The sequence below is a fragment of the Balaenoptera borealis genome, assembly GCF_965194805.1.
Source record: "Balaenoptera borealis genome assembly, chromosome: 12".
Classification (NCBI taxonomy): domain Eukaryota; kingdom Metazoa; phylum Chordata; class Mammalia; order Artiodactyla; family Balaenopteridae; genus Balaenoptera; species Balaenoptera borealis.
Genome location: NC_138869.1, coordinates 95,094,835 through 95,112,892, shown reverse-complemented (window position 1 = coordinate 95,112,892; position 18,058 = coordinate 95,094,835). Strand labels below are relative to the sequence as shown.

Here is an 18,058-nt window from a genome sequence, read left to right as displayed (position 1 = left end):
TAAGGCGTTTAGAAAGATGAGAGTCCTCATCATGTCTGTCTTTCATTTTAGACAGTTGATGTCATTTTAGACTGTTGATGTCCTTGACTGCTTCAATCAATCAATCAGTGGTCCATGTGGAAGGTGGCTGTTATCTGTTCTACCTTGTGAGGGAGCTTAGCTAATCAACCCTTATTAATTAGTCACTAATCTGTGCTGTGTAGCAACAACTGTTTTCACTAAGTGGTGGCAGCATTAACTGATGGAGGATAATGAACCCCTCCCTAATTACAAAGAAACACTGCTCCTTACCTGTGTAGATGATCCCTTATAGATGAAGGGCCACTGAGGGATGGCTGGGACAGGCACACGATGGCAGGGTCTAATTTGTTTTTAACCTGCTTTTAAGGAGTTGTTTAATTAATATGAGATCACCACATTTAAAGGCTTGAACAGATGCAAACACACACTTGTAGCCAGCTGTGTAATTGACCGCAGTGGAACAGGCCAAGGCTGAGGATACAGACTTCGCTAATCACCTGCTCACCTCTTACCTGTGGCTGTTAAAAGGCCTGTTCTTTTTAGTGCAGGATTCTCTGAATCTATCTAGAAGGCCGTACTGTGTTGGGAGGAGTTTAAATTATGTCTTTGATCAAAAACTTGTAAATTGGTTCATCTCTGTTCATTATTCACCATAAATGTTGCTGTTCTTTTTTCTTGTTTGTATTTGTAGCCTTCCTAAAAATCTGGGGTTTGTGTGGATATTGTGTATGGTTGTGGGTAAATAGGTCGCCGGGTTCAAACCTCAGAGCCAAAGAATTCTAGCGTTCTAGGAGTCTTGAGGAGCAGCTCTCTAGTCTGGGGATTAGCAAACTACAGGACAGAGCCAGTCCAGCCTGTGACCTGTTTTTGTAAATAAAGTTTTATTGGAACACAGGCATGCTCATCTGTGCATGTATTGTCCATGCTGCTTTATTGCTACAATGGCAGAGTTGAGGAGTTGTGTCAGAGGCCATATGATGTACAAAGCTGAAGTTATTTACTACTTGTCTCTTTATAGAAAAAGTTTGCTGACTTTTGAGATCAAGGGTTCAATCTACATTATGTTTTCCAGCTTTTGTTGTAAAGTTCAAGTTGTTTTTTTAAAAAGGTGCTAGATGTCAGGTGGGGTTGGGCAATACTCAGTTGTTTTTTAAAATTAATTTTTATTGGAGTATCGTTGATTTACAATGTTGTGTTAGTTTCTGCTGTACAGCAAAGTGAATCAGTTATACATATACATGTATCCACTCTTTTTTAGATTCTTTTCCCATATAGGTCATTACAGAGTATTGAATAGTCAGTTTCTTTACGAAAGATTTTTGGAGACTTTAATATGTCAACATGCATGATGTACATTGTAAATGTTGAAGAAGAAAATAAAGTATGCAGAATTTTTACAATGTCATTGCATCTCTAAGAACACGTCCAGGAAGAAACTCACTATCTCACAGGGCAGCCAATAGCATTTTAAAATAATCTGATTCTATAATGTGGGAAACTACCTCTTAGTGACTTTCACTTTTTCATTTTTGTTCTACCCTCCAGAGTCACATAAAGTAGATCTGGGTTCTCTCCAATAAGAAAATCCTTCAAATATTTAAAGACAGTCATTATATCTCTTCACTAAGTAGTTTCTTCTTATCCTTCTACTTTTCTCTTACGGTTTGTTCTCAAGATCCTTTGTCAACCTGCTCATTCTTCTTTGGATCCACAGTAGTTTGTCAACATTCTTTTAAAACCTGGTTCTAAATATTTAGAGAATCTGAAAGAAGTTATAGATTCTTCCTTAGAAAATACACATACTCCAAAATAAAATATTACATACAATTTTATGAGGTTCATGGATTCTTTGAAGCGAATCTATGTCAGTTGATTCTTGCTGAAGAACCTCTGTCTGAATTACGTCAGCCAAAACTGAATACAATTTTCACTCCAGATAGATAATAGTGCAAGTAGAATAAGGTGTATTAAACATGGCGTACTTAAAAAATTTAGCTTCAGCACTTTTATCTCATGTAGATTTTGTCAGAAACTAAAATCCTCAAATCTTTTTACGTATAGTGTTCTTTCACCATATATCTCCATACTGTACTTTCGCAGGTGAAAATTTTAATCTGAAAGCAGGACTTTATGGTTATTTTTATTAAGTTAGGTTCACTCCATTGTTTTATTCTGTCATGATCATCTTGAATCTTAGCTCCATCATCTGATGTATTAGTTATCCTTCCAAGATTTATCATCTGCAAATTGGATACGAATGTAATTTCTCTTTTCTCTTTAAAAAAATTTTATTGAGGTATAGTTGATTTATAACATTGTATTTAATTTCGGTTGTACAACAAAGTGATTCAGTTATATATATATTATTTTTCATATTCTTTTTGCATTATGGTTTATCACAGGATATTGAATATAGTTCCCTGTGCTATGCAGTAGGACCTTGTTTTTTATCCATCCTACATATAAGAGTTTGCATCTGCTAATCACAAACTCCCAGTCCTTCCCTCCTCCACCGCTCCTCCCCCTTGACAACCACAAGTCTGTTCTCTATATCTGTAAGTCTGTTTTTGTTTCATAGATATATTCATTTGTGTCATGTTTTAGATTCCACATGTAAGTGATATCATATGGCATTTGTCTTTCTCTTTCTGACTTACTTTGCTTAGTATGATAATCTCTAAGTCCATCCATGTTGCTGCAAATGACATTATTTCATTCTTTTTAATGGCTGAGTAATATTCCATTATATATATAATGTCCACTATATATATGTATATGTATATATCTCCATCTTCCTTATCCATTCATCTGTCGATGGACATTTAGGTTGTTTCCATGTCTTGGCTATTGTAAATAGTGCTGCTATGAACATAGGGGGTGCATGTATCTTTTCAAACTATAGTTTTGTCTGGGTATGTGCCCAGGAGTGGGATTGCTGGATCACATGGCAACTCTATTTTTATTATTTTGAGGAACCTCCATACTGTTTTCTACAGTGGTTGTACCAGTTTACCGAATGTAATTTCTTATTTGCCCAAATCACTGACAAAACTGCTGAATAAGACAAGGCTTTGTAGGGACATATCATAGCTTTGAAGACAGTTGCCAAGTTTGATGTCTTTCCATTAATCAGCTGCTTTGATCATTATATCCAATTCATAACTATTTATATTATAAACCACTTCTCTAATTAAATGCTTTTCAGAAATAAACACCCTGAGATGACAGCATCCCCATATCTGCAACATGATAACTTTTCTTAAAGCAAAACAAATAAAAAAAAGTGAAGTTAGTCTAACATGGAAATTCTGTTGACTTTTATTTATAAGTTCTCCCCTTTCAAAAGTTCACTTATTCAACAGCTATTGATTGAAAGAAGCAAATATAAATGAAGTGCCTATCATAGTACCCAGAACAAGGCCAACTGCACAATATTATGCTAATTTTCTTCCTTTTCTATTTCCTTCCTTCTTTCCTCTCTTTCCTTCCCCCCTCCCTCCTTTCTTCCCCCCTCCCTCCTTTCTTCCCCCCCTCCCTCCTTTCTTCCCCCTCCCTCTTTCTCTCTCTCACTTTCTTTCACAGTAGTATACATGATGCTGTATGCACAGAGGATTCAAAGATAGATAAAGACAATTCCTGTTTTCAAGAAGCCCATGGTCTAGTGGGGAAGATGAATACTCAAAATATATGTAAATTCCTCCCAAATTATAATTTCCCCTTATGTGAAATCTGATTTTTTAAAATTTGCTTCTGAATACTTTTTCTTTTCTAACACAGTAGATTGGGATCTAGGTTTAAATCTAGTTTCTCCTCTCAGTCTCTGTCACAGTACCTAGCTTCGATGCATCAAATATTTGTTCAGTTGTTTATTATACATCTCCATCACCACAATGCAAGCTCCACAAGAGAGAAACTTTGCATTTGTTGTTCACATATCCCCAAGATCCAGAATAATAGCATGAAATATACTAGATGCTCAATAAATACTGTATTATATGGAATCTAAGAAGCCATCAGTTGTAAGCTATACCATTATTTTACATACGCAAAGAAAGAAAAGCACTACCAATTAATTTATGATACCTACTGAGATAGTGATGAAAAGATGCATCCTTGTTTCAGAGTTGTTAAAATGTGAAATAATATGCACCTTCAATTCAATGAGTAAGGATAATTGTCAAATGGATGGGAGAATTGACGATCTTATAATAATGATTTTCAAGTATCAAATAACAAACATTTATTGAGTAGTTGTCACATGCAGTATTCTGGTTGGGTACTTCCTTCAAGTCATCCCTGACCATACCACCTTGGGGAACTCCTCCTCCTGCATTCCTGAAGCTATAGAAACTCAAGAGTCTGACAACACAGTTTAGGACTTAATTATGTACTGCCTTTTATTGATCACCACGGTTCTAGTGAAGTAGCAGTCTTGTCTCCACAAGTAAATTATAAGCCCTTTGAGCACAGGAACCAGTTTTTTAAAAAATTACATATTCTTCACAGTGCTTCCCCTTTCTATTACCCAGAAAGGAGAACATGGCAATTTAAAAACTTGCAGGATTGAATATTAAGTATAGAGAAAACCTAAGAATGCTTTTAGACAGATGGATAAGAGACTAATAGAGATGAACAGATTGAAGGAATGTGTGAGAAGGTATAACGTAATGAAAAGAATATTTATGACATATCATTCCAGAGGATGCTGGTGAGATTGATTCAAAAGCACAGGGGCAGGGGGCAGGCTTATTAAGAAGCAAGGAGATGTTGCAGATGAACAGGCAGGCATAAGAAAATCCCTCATCATTTATTTCCCTAGGAAAATCCAAAAGGAAAGAAGGGGACTAAATGGGAAGAAATGGAGAAAACAAGTCTCTTGTAATCTCATTAGCTTCCCTCTCTCTTGCCTTTTCTTCACCACCTTCTCAACGCTCCAGAGAGCTAAAACTCAAATGCAGGCCGTTCCCCCTTTGCTGTCAACACCTACCTCCTTTTCGCCACCTCTTCTTACTACTTTCCTCAGCAATCCAAGGCTTTAAGTAGGTAGGTCTTTCTTAATAAAGCATCTCTCCTTCTAGATTTAGACATATTCTTGGAATTATGGGGAGAAAGAAATGGTAACACAGGGGAATATGGGGAAGAGGAAGAAGTCTATAGTTCATAATCGCTTTTTTTTTTTTGCATGTGCTAGGATCTTTACATAAGACCTTTTATTTAATCACAATCACCCTCCTTAAAGATTTTAGATATCTGTCCAAAGTATCAAAGGCATTAACTAGCAAAGCTGTCGTGCAAACTCTGGTCTGTCTCTAGAACCCAGAACTCATGCTGGCTTTTTACAACATCACTTTGCCATGCAATAGATTGTTTCTCCTCCTTCTAATTATGAAAGATTTGTTTTCTTATGTATTCTTGTATTTAATACCTAGGTATCTTTTCGTCACTTAAAGAGATTTTGCTAAGATTTAGTATGTTTTAAATATGTTTAGTTACACAAGTTATACAGTTTGTAGTGAAAACAATTGGAAAGTACTGATAAGCAAAATGAAGAAGATAAAAGGTCACCCACCATCTTATGTGCCATGATTTTTAAAACCACTAAGATGTAAAACAACCCCTCCTCCATTACAAAATATTTTGAATAAGAGTATAAGCTTAAGTGCTCACTCAGAGACAGATACTTGGACATGGACTAATAGATCAGTGGCCTGGAATTTCATCCCTTGACCAAAGTATTAGTTTTAGGCCTTCTTGTTGTGGGGTCTGTGTTTTGTTTTATTTTCTTTCCTAATGAGCAATTGAACCAAAGGATCAGGTTTAATTATAACTAGAGTCCCTTTCTGTGTGTACATCACTGCAGACCTAATTGTAGGCTGGCATCCCTGCTGTGGCCTGAGTGGTCATTAGCTTGCTGATAACGGACTGTTCTTGTCAACAAGGCCTCATTAACCATTGTTTTTTCAGAAAAATAGTTGTAAGGGTTTGAACTTGTGATTGAGGACGCACTGGGCTCATGGTGCTAAGGGAAACTTTACTTGTTACACGGCTAGAACCAAGGACTCTCGACTCGAGTAAGTGATGCTACACAGGGAAGACCTACCTGGCTGTGCCCTGCAGTACCAGGCATGTGATGTAATGGGAGGAACCCTGACCTGAGAGTGATCAGGCCAGCCTTCTAGACCAAGCACTGCAGCTGACTTTGGGCGAATCATTTTGCTTTCTATTCCTCAGCTTCTGCATCTGAAAATGAGAAGGTTTTACTCAATGATTAGTGAGATAACTTTTTGCAAGTAAAAATAATTTTGCGTGGTGCTTATGCAATTTTTTTTTCTTTTCTTTCTTTCTTTTTTTTGTGTGTGTGTGTCCATGATTTTATCTTCTTAGGTTACACACTAGAGGGCAGTGGTACATTAATATTATAAACTATGAGTGTGATTGGTACTGCACTCAGCTGAAATTCGTAGATGTTTGGGTTAGTAAGGAAATTTATATACTTATATACTCATATAAAATATAGGAAGCTGTTTTGTAGTTTCCCCGGTTGACACTCATCTTGCCCTTTTTGAATATTTGCAGTGTTGGGAATCTTGCTACTTCACAAGCCAGCTTTTTCTCTTGTTAGTTCTAGTTATTAGAGAGTTATTTCTTTAATTAAAGAAAAATCTACCTACTTATAGCTTCCACTAACTGGTCCCATGGCAAGACAGAAAACTCTGTTTATTTCTTGTAATGGTACTCCAAATATCAATATTTCCTAGACTCATACTACTGAATAGTTGCAATTACCATTTGTTGGTAATTGAACACCCTAAATTTATGATCTAGTATATATCAGGCACTGTACCTGGCATCTTATTTGCATTATTTTATTTATCTTTAAAGTTAACTCTGAGGGAGATTTCATCTTTATTTATTTTTATTTTATAGAGGCTCAGACCAAAATCCTATAACCAATAAGAAGTGAAAATGGGACTTGAACCTGGGCCTATCTGATTAAAATTCCTGCCACTGGCTACAACACGTCATCTCCTTTTATAGATGTGACGATCAAGACCCAGAGACAGTAAGCAGCTTGTCCCAGATCACACAGCAAAATAGGAAAAGAGTGAGAACTAGATTCTAGATCTTTGGAGTGCACATTCATTTTTTCTTTACATTACAGTATAGTACATTCAAGACCATTGTCATTTAATTCCCAAGTACTCTTCTCTATATATGAATTGTCCCCATTTCCTGTCATTGTTATTCTGATGGTTTCCTTGATATCCTGTCATGTCCTCTGAGCATACTGTTAATTTGCTGCATCCTTTCTAAATTATAAAACTCAGAATTCAAAACAATGCTCTGTCTAAACAGTACAGAAGGCACTGAGCCTGTACTTCCTGTCATTTGGACTTAATTTTCCAATTCACATTGTCTAAGGTTGCATTAGTATTTTAGTATAATTTTGGCTTATTTCAAGCATAAGGTCAATAATACCCTTTGTTCCTTTTAATTTTATTTTAATTTTTATGAAATGTAAGAATAAGACAAAATGATCCTGTCACATTCTTACTAATAGAAAAAATCCTCCTGATCTGATGAGGAGTCCTTTTGAGTTGATAAAAAGCTGTGGAAAAATCTTGGTTTCTTAAGATATTCAAAAGATGTGAATGTGAAGATATTCCAGTTTCTGGGATGATGACTGGATTCATGTTTTATGTCAATGTACATGTTTTTTTTTTTTTTTTTGCTTTCCTGTCAGAAATGCACACTTACTCCATGTGGGGCACATTTGTTTTCCCCTGTCCATTGTCTCTTGCCGTAGCACAACCTTGACATCTTTGTAAGACAGGCTGCCTGAGACGGGCTGTTGTTCAAGGGGCCCTGCCTTTCTCTAGCTAAGAGATGGGCGTGTGAAGCAATACTCTCTGTTCTAAGACTGGGAATCGTGACCTGAGTGGTAGAGGATAGAAAACTTGGAGGCTTGATTCATCCTGATGACAGTAGTGCCCCCTGAGCAGTCTGCCCAGTAGATCCTGTTGTCCTTACTCTTCAAAATTTCCTTTGATCTGTGAGTGACTTCATGTATCATTCCAATAATACAGATGTATATGTACATATATACTACACATATATTATTTTTAAAGTCAGAATCAGTTTCTGATAATTGCAACTAAAACAGTCCTCAGTCATACACTGATCTTTGGAATATATTTACTTTTTAAAAATAGCCTTATCAGAAAGTTCTACTGTTTCATGACATAATAGAATAGCTAATCTACCCAACAGAGTTTGTTCATCTAATATCACATTTATTGTACAAACTGTTTTGTGAAACATTTTTGGTATTGTAGCTTTAAAATATATTTGCCACATCTAATGCAATAGATGCGTTCTTCAAAAACTAGTGATAGGGACTTCCCTGGTGGCACAGTGGTTAAGAATCCGCCTGCCAATGCAGGGGACACGTGTTCGATCCCTGGTCTGGGAAGATCCCACATGTTGCAGAGCAACTAAGCCTGTGTGCCACAGCTACTGAGCCTGTGCACTAGAGTCCATGAGCCACAGCCACAACTACTGAAGCCCTCACGTCTAGAGCCCGTGCTTCACAACAAGAGAAGCCACTGCAATGAGAAGCCCGCACACTGCAACGAAGAGTAGCCCCCACTCACCACAACTAGAGAAAGCCTGCACGCAACAACGAAGACCCAACACAGCCAAAAATAAATAAATAAAAAAACAAAAAAACCAAAAAAAAACTAGTGATAGGGAAACAGATGGTGAGATATACCATGTTCTTGGATTGGAAGAAGCAATATTGTGAAAATGACTATACTACCCAAAGCAATCTACAGATTCAATGCAATCCCTATCAAATTACCAATGGCATTTTTTACAGAACTAGAATAAAAAATCTTAAAATTTGTAGGAGACACAGAAGATCCCGAATAGCCAAAGCAATCTTGAGGGAAAAAAACAGAACTGGAGGAATCAGACTCCCTGACTTCAGACTATACTACAAAACTACAGTAATCAAGCCAACATGGTACAAAAACAGAAATATAGATCAATGGAACAGGATAGAAAGCCCAGAGATAAACCTACACACCTCTGGTCAACTAATCTATGACAAAGGAGGCAAGGATATACAGTGGAGTAAAGACAGTCTCTTCAATAAGTGGTGCTGGGAAAACTGGACAGCTACATGTAAAAGAATGAAATCAGAACATGCCCTAACACCGTACACAAAAATAAACTCAAAATGGATTAAAGACCTAAATGTAACACCGGACACTATAAAACTCTTAGAGGAAAACATAGGAAGAACACTCTTTGACATAAATCACAGCAAGGTCTTTTTTGACCCACCTCCTAGAGTAATGGAAATAAAAACAAAAATAAACAAATGGGACCTAATGAAACTTAAAAGCTTTTGGAAAGCAAAGGAAACTACAAACAAGACAAAAAGACAGCCCTCAGAATGGGAGTAAATATTTGCAAATGAATCAATGGACAAAGGATTAATCTCCAAAATATATAAACAGCTCATGCAGCTCAATATTAAAAAAAACCCCAATCCAAAAATGGGCAGAAGACCTAAATAGACATTTCTCCAAAGAAGACATACAGATTGCCAACAAACACATGAAAAGATGCTCAGTATCACTGATCATTAGAGAAATGCAAATCAAAACTACAATGAGGTATCACCTCACACTGGTCAGAATGGCCACCATCAAAACATCTACAAACAATAAATGCTGGAGAGGGTGTGGAGAAAAGGAAACCCTCTTGCACTGTTGGTGGGAATGTAAATTGATACAGCCACTATGGAGAACAGTATGGAGGTTCCTTAAAAAAGTAAAAATAGAATTACCATATGACCCAGCAATCCCACTACTGGGCATATACCCAGAGAAAACCATAATTTAAAAAGGCACATGCACCCCAATGTTCATTGCAGCACTATTTACAATAGCCATTTCATAGAAGCAACTTAAATGCCCATTGACAGGCAAATGGATAAAGAAGATGTGGTACATATATACAATGGAATATTACTCAGCTATAAAAAGGAACGAAATTGTGTCATTTGTAGAGATGTGGATGGACCTAGAGGCCGTCATACAGAGTGAAGTAAGTCAGAAAGCGAAAAACAAATATCGTATATTAATGCATATATGTGGAATCTAGAAAAATGGTACAGATGAACCAGTTTGCAAGGCAGAAATAGAGACACAGATTTGGAGAACAAACGTATGGACACCAAGGGGGGAAAGTGGGGTGGCGATGGTGGGATGAATTGGGAGATTGGGATTGACATATATACACTAATATGTATAAAATAGCTAACTAATAAGAACCTGCTGTATAAAAAAAATAAAATAAAATGAAAAAGAAAACCACAAAAAACCCCAGAAAAACTAGTGATAGGGAAGTCTCTGGTGGTCTAGTGGTTAGGACTCCATGTTCTCACTGCTGAGGGCCCAGGTTCGATCCCTGGTTGGGGAACTAAAATCCCATAAGCCACATGGCACAGCCAAAACAAAAAAACAAAAAAAATAAAAAGAAAGAAAACCTAGTAATAAATGAAATTTTATCAGTTGACTTCACTCACGGCAATTGCTAGTCAATAAAAATTAATGTTGATAGCTTATGCTGAATCTTTTGGAATGCTTATTACTCATCGGCTTTATAAATTTAAAGTTTGATGAATTTAGGTTTTTTTCCAAGAGGGTAACACTTATATATATATATATATATATATATATATATATATATATATATATACACACACACACACACATATATATATACATTTATATAGTTGAAATATAATTGATATATAACACTATGTTAGTTCTAGGTGCACAACATAGTGATTCAATATTTCTGTACATTACAAAATGATCACCAAGATGAGTCTAGTTCTGTCACCATACAAAGTTTTTATAATGTTACTGACTGTATTACCCATGCTGTACATTTTATCCCAATGACTCATTTATTTTGTAACTGGGAGTTTGTACCTCTTAATCTCTCACATATTTCACCCCCACCCTTCTGGCAACCACCTGTTTGTTTTTTGTATGTATGAGTCTGTTTCTGTTTTGTTATGTTTGTTCATTTGTTTTTTAGATTCGCATATAAGTGAAATTGTACAGTATTTCCCTTTCTCTGTCTCACTTATTTAACTTAACATAATACCCACTAGGTCCATCCATGTTGTCACAAATGGCAACATTTCATTCTTTTTTATGGTAATAGTCTGAGTAATATTCCATTGTATATATATATTTACCATATCTTCTTTATCCATTCATCTATTGATGGGCACTTAGGTTGCTTCCATATTTTGGCTATTGTAAATTATGCTGCAATGAACATAGAGGTGCGTATATCTTTTCTAATTACAGTTTTTGTTTTCTTTGGAAAAATACCAGAAGTGGAATTGCTTGACCATATGGTTGTTTTATTATTAATTTTTAAAAAAATTATTTATTTATTTATCTACTTTTGGCTGCGTTGGGTCTTTGTTGCTGTTCACAGGCTTTCTCTAGTTGCGGCGAGCGGGGGCTACCCTTCGTTGCTGCACGTGGGCTTCTCCTTGTGGTGGCTTCTCTTGTTGCAGAGCACGGGCTCTAGGTGTGTGGGCTTCAGTAGTTGTGGTTGTGTTTCGCGGGGTCTAGAGTGCAGGCTCAGTAGTTGTGGCGCATGGGCTTAGTTGCTCCGCGGCATGTGGGATCTTCCCGGACCAGGGCTTGAACCCGTGTCCCCTGAATTGGCAGGCGGATTCTTAACCACTGTGCCACCAGGGAAGTCCCTATTATTAATTTTTTGAGAAACCTTCATACTGTTTTCCACAGTGGCTGCACCAATTTACATTCCCACCAACAGTGCACAAGTGTTCCCTTTTCTCCAGATTCTTGCCACATCTCTTGTTTTTTCTTGTCTTTTTGATAATAGCCATTCTGACAGGCTTGAGGTGATATCTCATTGTGGTTTTGAGCTTCTTTTCTTATGTCTGTTGGCCATCTGTATGTCTTCTTTGGAAAAATATCTGTTCAGTCCCTCTGCCCATTTTTTTAATTGAGTTGTTTGTTTTTTTGATGTTGAGTTGTATGAGTTCTTTGTATATTTTAGATATTAACTCCTTGTCAGTATATCATTTGCAAATATCTTCTCCCATATCAGATATATTGTTTGCAAATACCTTTTACCAAATATCTTGTCTCATTCAGTAGGTGGCCTTTTTGTTTTATTGATAGTTTCCTTTGCTGTTCATTTTTATATTTTCAATTAAATATTTATTCATGTTTGAAACCTATTGCTATATAATCTTAGTGACAATATTATATCTTATTTAGGTAGTGTTTTCTATACCATAGGCATAAATCCTAATAGCAACAATATTAACTTTATTGTTCTAAGGGCATGCACATATAGTTCCATGTGACAGTCTCAAACCAAATTATTTATCTCCAGGGGCAGTACTGACAACACTGTTCGCTACATTATAAATCCCCCCTTGGATGGTCTAAGGGGGAAATTCCTCCCTGGTTTCAGTACAAAGGAAAAATGGACTTTTCCTAAGTAACTGATTTGCTTTGCTCTAATGAATCCTGTGAGTATTTTGGGGTAATGATTACAAGGAAGCAAAAAGCCATAGTCGTGGCCCTATTCTGGCTCACTTGTGGCTTCATCTTACTTTTCTACCTTTATTTTTCTCTGGCCTCATTTTTTCTTTTTTCTTTTTTCTTTTATTTTATGTTAGTTTACCTTACTGTAGAGTATGCATTTTTGTAAGCTTCTGTGAATCCTTTTTTTCACTGGATAGGGTTATAAATAAGTAAAAACTAAACACATGGATTCATTCCATTTTTTCCATCTATAGCTCCTCCTACTTTTCTTAATTGTTTTTGTTAAAGGCATCTTTCAACAACCTATCTCTGAGGCTTAAAACTTGGAGTTATTTTAAATCCTCTGTATCCCTCATTCCTTATATATAGTTAGTCTTCAGAAGTTGTTCAGTTGTGCTTCTACAATATCGCTTACATGCTGGGGAAAAACAAAGGGAACTGTGGTCTTCTGTCCGGGAAATTTGGGATAGCATTTGAAGAGACGTGATGATCTGCATCCTTTAGATCACTGATCTTTTGGTGAAATTAGCTGCTTTTCCTCCATCTGTTCTATCCTTTTCCTTCTTACTATGATTATCTTACCTGGATTAAGATACCAGGTAAGATATCTTCATTACCAGTCATCTAGATGAATAAAATTATCTTGTGGTTGATTTTCTTGCCTTTAGATGAGTGGTTCTGAAACTTGAGCATGTATCAGAATCCCCTGAAAGACTTGTTAAAACACAGATTCCTGGGTCCCATTTTCAGAGTTTCTGATTTCTAAGTCTGGGGCGGGGCCCAGGAGTATGCATTCCTGACATGGCCCCAGGCGATGCTGCTGCTGCCCAGGGGACCACACTTTGAGAACCATTGCTCTAGACTGCTCTCCTCATCCATTCCACATGCTGCTCCCAGGTTATAGCTCTTTAAGGGTTGCTTCTTTTCTTAAAAATCTTCATTGGTTCTTTATTGTTTATGTAATTTATTTTCACATTTCAAATGTCCTACCTAGTATTCAAGACCCTGAAAAAAATCTGAATGCAACTTTTCTCTTTCATTTCCTGATATTTCTCTCTGGTCATGCTATAACACTTTTCTCTTCCTTCCTTCATCTCTATTTATTAATGATCAACACATTCTCTAGGGCTCTACTCAAATGACATCCACTTCATGAAGCTTTGCCTGATATTCCCAGTTGTAATTGGGAGCTGGCCCTCTTTTATTCCCTTACAGCATTTACAGTATTATGTCTTTAAGTATTAGTAGAGTTATCGCGCCTCATCTACTGAATTTAACAAGATCCCAAACAAGGAATGAGGACTGTCAGTCTCTATCACATACTTTTCACATGGAAGGTCTTCTTTAAAACTCATCTGATTATACTTACATAGTAATTTTGGGGGTTGAGGGCCTAGAGGATGAATGTTATTATGAAACGCTTGTAGAATTTCCCTGAGATCACATTTCTTTGTGGCAAAAATCATAACATTTCCCACTTTCATTAATACAAATGAAATATTTCACAAAACATATAATAGGCAATTAAGAAAGACCGCAAATTAACTTATCCTGCTACAGGATTTCACCTGAACAGTGATTTTTGTCTCATCTTGATTATTGCCAAAGTTTATTAATTAAGTATCATGGCCACTTTATGGACCAAATTATATAGATGACAATCTATTGTAGAAGTACTCCCTACATTTGCCAATTTGTAAATAATAAAATGTCTGTGTTGGTGTAGACAAATGAATATATTAAAATAGCATGAACATGAAACACTTTTTCTCATGTATTTACAGGTATTGTCTGTATAAAGTAATTTTCCCATCAAAATTCTAGATTAAATTTTATTGAACTTCAGGGCTCCTCCAGAGTCCATTATGTGGTAGCGTATTTTAGGAATCCTTAAAAGGGAGCATAAAATAATCAGCATTTTTTCCAAATTCTTTTTATGTTTTAATTATTTTATTTTAATTTGCAGAGCAGCTCACATTGATAACTCCCCTTGCATCACTATTTGGGAACCAGTCACAAAACTCCTGTTTAAATATTTGGAAAAGGGGCAATTGCCATTCCAATGACCTGAATTAAATGTGAACCTGATACCACTAAACATTAGATATCTCATACTTTCACCCAGTAATGAAAGGAACACTCATGGTGACAAATCCGAGTTCACATTTAGTGGATTTCTTTTGTGATTTCTGATTCCTCCAAGTTACTGAATAAGAGTTTTGTTGTGGCTGGAGCAGGGAGGTTGATGGACAGAAGATCCAGCTGATTACTTCACGTGGCTGCAATTGGCTCTTGGCTGTCTGTGCAGGATTCAGCTCAACCTCATTGCCTGAGCAGGACCTAGACCCTTGACAGAGCTCCAACAGGACGTTTTCTTTTACAGGTCTTTCTGGAATATATTGTGTTCAGATGTGTGATAGCAATTTAAATCCCATTACTAAGATTACTGGTAATTATAAGAGGTCATATCAAGGAGCTGGAAAACCAAAGATTTCTCTGCCATGCAGGTTTGCTTGTGAGGCTAAGAGTATGTTGTGCCTGACATTATATTCCTTTGGAGAACGGGGGTGGTGGGGAGGTGGCTGTGTGAATTGGCATTAAAAGACTAACATGTCCCTAGCTAGCCTTTTCCTACTGGTATTCTGGATGATTATCAATCCTACACCTCATCTCATTCTATCTCTTTTCTGACTGTCAATGAGAAGAGAGATGCTTTTGCATACTTGGCGAACCTTTGATTAAAAGGGCAGCAGCAGAGTCGAATCTCTTTGATGTCTTTGCCTTTGGTCAGTCTCCTTGGCAATATATTCTATATCTCAGTAAAGTCTTTCCCCTTTTCAGTCCGTCAAGACCCTTTTAGATGTTGACTTGCTTCCAGTATGGATCTGGGAAATTTATTTTTTACCACTGTCTTTAAATAAATAAAATGCAGTGTAATAAAATAGTTTTGAAGTATTTGTTGTCTGAATATCCCGGGAGTGATATAATATCTCTTTCTAAGAATGTTGACTCATACTTTTGCTAATTTATTAGCTATATCCCCTTATTATTAGCCTTGTACTTTGCTTGACTCAGAGGTTTCTTTCTGAATCTTACAATCCATGTCCAGATGATTACTATGATGCATCTGTTTCCCTTAATCACTAGGCTAATGGGCATTTACTAAATTCTTCTAATTATTCCTTCTGACTTAGATATGAGGTCCTCTTTCATTTATGTTCTATTTTTATCTATTGCTGGGGCATACTGTCTTCCTGGCAGATTTTTGAAGCCACAGGGATTAAATGTCTAGAGTGGACACTTTGTTCCAGTCTGATGGAAGAAGACCAAACATTCCTGAGCTCTGCTTGTAAATCAATGTCCCAGCCTCAGTCTGGGTTTTAACATTGCCCAAGTGGGAATGATAAGAGTCCATCAGATGCTCATTTTCATATCAGATTTTTGTAAGGTTCAAATGACCTATTTAATGTCAGTATATCTTGGGATCTCATGAAATTTTCTCTCAATGGTCTAGGCTTCACTTGGCCAGCCTTTATTCTTTGGTCCCTTCCTTGAGGTGCCTAACTTCGCAACCTAACCAGTAACTCCAAAGCAGACCTGCCTCTTGCTCTATTTCCTGGCAATGAATGATAAAATCATCACTCTTACTGCTGTGGTAAAGGAGGGTCGAGGAAGCCATGGAGAAAAACTCCCACCCGGGGACACCAGAGGCTCCTTTTTTTCTTCAAAGTTATGGTGTAACATTGCTGTGTAAGAGTAAGAAATGGATGAACTCAGCCTCTGTCTGTAACTTCCCTGAGAACCAAAAAAGCAAGACACAAGTGCTCCAAGGAAGCTACTTGCCATTGTACCCTCAGGTGCTGGTTTTTGATCCTGATCGCTTCTGCATTTTTCCTCTGAAAGCCTTCATCTTGCTTTGTCTTCTTCCAGATTATCACCTGGTTCTCCTGAAAGAGAAGGTGATACAGCCCAGAGCCCTTGCTGAGAAAGATGTGTTCCTCAGAGGGAAAAACACAGGACAGCTGTTGTGGAGAAGCTTTTGGGCAGTTAATGGAACAGGTGAGGTCCTTTAAGGCTTAAATCAGCTGAGGGGTGAGATGCTCTCTAGAAACTTGGGTCATAACCACCCATCTTAAATATTCCCCTCTGCTGATGTCATGGGCAATGGAAGCCCTCCTCTCGTGGCTGAAAACCATCCTAAAGAAAATCAGCATCATGGGGTGGGTGTGGGGAGAATGGGAGGAATGTCCCTGGCCAGGAGGCCGGAGGTGCCCCAGGAAGCTGTTTCCTCTGAATAGTTAAATGGCTGCCTCTCAACTTGCACAATGTCACATTGAATTTGAAACAGGGAACTTTTTATATTTTTCCCCTGATTGTGCTGGCACCTGGCAGATGCCTATTTACCACAGGCATCAATACACATAGTAATCAAAGGAAATCAGAGGCACAGATTAGCAACAGCTGCAAGTCATTAGTGACAGACACGGGAAAGCACAATTCCGCACCCAACTTTGAAATAACCAATATGAGTATTTCAGAGCACGAGGGTTACCGCAGGGCACTCGCTAACATGAGAGCAGCCAAACAATAGTTGGGCTTGTCTCTCAAGAGAGCCCTTCTTCTCAACGGCAGCGCCGCACTCTCCATATTAGAAACCAATCAATCACGCGATATTGGTCCTTTGAGTGTCAGCTCTTTCAGAGTGTGTGTGCCCATCTTCAGATCAAAGGTTGTCTCAACCGAGAAATAACCTCTGGCTGGTGGGAAAACTTATCTTCTATCATAATTTTAGTGGTGGGAGTTTGCATGTATTCCTGAGGAATTAATTATATCACGACCTAGTTGGAAAGGGCCATATAGAGGGGAAAATAAGACATTCCCCTTTCCCATTTAATTTCATTTTTTCCACATTTCTATTTGAAAATCAGCTCTGATTGATAGCCGTTCTCTTGGTAGTTACACATTTTCACTGGCAGCACTAACCTTAGCCTACTCCAGAAAATACTATTCAATTTTTAGCTTTTCCCTAATCAATTCATTCAGTGCCTCGGTGGAATACAAGTTGGTCATTTAAAAATTTCTAGCTGTTGCCTGATATGTCCCAAAACAAATTTAGCCAGCATGGGTTTCTATTTTAGACCATCTCTGGAAATGCAGATTTACTGTACAACTGGGTAATGGCCTAGAGATAAACAGACACAGTGAGCTGCTGTCTGATTAGCAGGACTGGGCGAAATTTAGCATCATATATATTGCAATAATTGGACCATTGGACCATAGGATGTAGATTAAATTGGTCTCTTCACTACATGCGGTCTCTTTTCCCTTTACTCAATATTAAGGTAGGATTATTATTTTTTCTGTTTTAGAAAATTCTCCTTCCCCTGCTCTTCTCCCCAAAAATATCTTCTGAA

At 37.3% G+C, this 18,058-nt stretch overlaps 1 protein-coding gene across 2 annotated transcripts in view; it reads left to right on the top strand.

The window, feature by feature from the left end:
- RNF144B (ring finger protein 144B) overlaps positions 1 to 18,058 on the top strand; it is an 867,397-nt gene that overhangs the window by 217,365 nt on the left and 631,974 nt on the right. Inside the window, exon 11 of one of the 2 annotated variants that reach the window (XR_014232478.1) lies at positions 16,575 to 16,703. The gene's annotated coding sequence lies outside the window, so the exon portion shown is untranslated. Of the gene's footprint in view, positions 1 to 14,355; positions 16,704 to 18,058 lie in introns of those variants that run through there. The other variant, XM_082346411.1, reaches the window with a different exon arrangement.